We start from the raw sequence: 1553 nt of genomic DNA on the forward strand, positions 1-1553 counted from the left end.
AAAGAAAGAAAGAAAGAAAGAAAGAAAGAAAGAAAGAAAGAAAGAAAGAAAGAAAGAAAGAAAGAAAGAAAGAAAGAAAGAAAGAAAACAGAAATTATGTTAAGGAGAATAACCGCCCCTTCTCCCAAAGGGAAGTTGCCAGATTCAGACACAGAATGGGACAGTCTGGTGGATGACAGGTGAGTTGAGAGGCTGGTGGCTTCCCAGGCAAAGTGGGATATGCCTGCCCCTGAACATGATGTATCAGCCACACCCAACACACTTTTCTCTCTCCTCGCTTTCCAGTCTACGTCCCAGCTGTCTGCTATCTAAGTCTCACCCTGGTCCTTTATTTGTAAATCAAACGCTTTTTAGGTGCATTTGCTGACTGCCTGTCAGACACTGTTCTAAGTGCTTTGCCTATATTAACTTGTAATTGTTCTATAAGTTGGTGCTATTATTATCATTCCCACTTCAGAGGCAAGGACACTGAAGCACAGAGAGGCTAAGGAATTTTCTCACGATCACACAGCTAGTAAATGGCAGAGTCAAGATTAGATCCAAACAGTCTAACTCCAGAGATTGTGCATCTCACCCTACAGCCTAAATTGAGGCCTCAGCCCTGACTCCTTTCCACCCCAATCTTCCAGCCTTTCAGCCTCATTCCAGCGCCAGGCCCCGCCCCAGTAGGACAAATGGAGGCTACCTGGCCATTAAAGCTCTGCAAACTCCAGAGCAAGGAAGTGTTTTGGGCCTATAAATGTTTCACTCTGACTCAGAGGGCGGTGAGAGCCTAAGCACCAGCTCCCTCTGATCTCCCAGGGGCGGGGCGAGGGGAAAGGAGGGCGAGCACCAGTATTCGGCGGCGGTCCCTCCCTCTCGGGTCTGGAGAACTAGCCAGTCTCAAGTTCCTGGCCCCGCTCTCCACCGCCCTTTTTGCCCTTGAGGCGCCCGCAGCTGCTGCCGGGGTTGGGGGTGCGCGGGGCGGCGGCCGTGGTGCTGATAGGACAGCTCCTCCTGCAGTGGCCCTGTTAAAGGGGCCGCGATTGCGTTTGGGAATGCACTGAATATACCCATTTCGAAAAGGTCAGAACATTTTAACCAGAGCATCTAGGGGTTGGATATGCCAAAAAAAGAACGAAAGAGGATGAGGAAAATATTCATAGTAAAGAACTGGAGTTTCTCTGAACTCAAGCACTGAGGTACAGACACTGCACAACACAGAGTGTTGGCTAAAAAAAGAGGTCCTGGAGCCGGAACCATCCCCTCTCCCCACTCGTCCTCAGCCCCATCTTCCCACCCCCAACCAGTCCCCTCAGCCCCCTGTACAAATCCGGGTACTGCTGTCTCCTGCTTTGTGGTCCTGACGAAATTACTTAACCTCCTTGGCCTGTTTCCTCATCTTTGAAATGGGGATGATAACAATATCTACCTTAAAGTGTTGCTATAAAGACTAAGTAAATTATTTATTATTATTATTATTATTATTGAGTTTTGCTCTGTCGCCAAGGCTGGAGTGCAGTGGCGTGATCTCGGCTCACTGCAACCTCTGCCTCCCAGGTTCAAGCGATTCT

The sequence above is a fragment of the Mandrillus leucophaeus genome, unplaced genomic scaffold, assembly GCF_000951045.1.
Source record: "Mandrillus leucophaeus isolate KB7577 unplaced genomic scaffold, Mleu.le_1.0 Scaffold38, whole genome shotgun sequence".
NCBI classification, from domain to species: Eukaryota; Metazoa; Chordata; class Mammalia; order Primates; family Cercopithecidae; genus Mandrillus; species Mandrillus leucophaeus.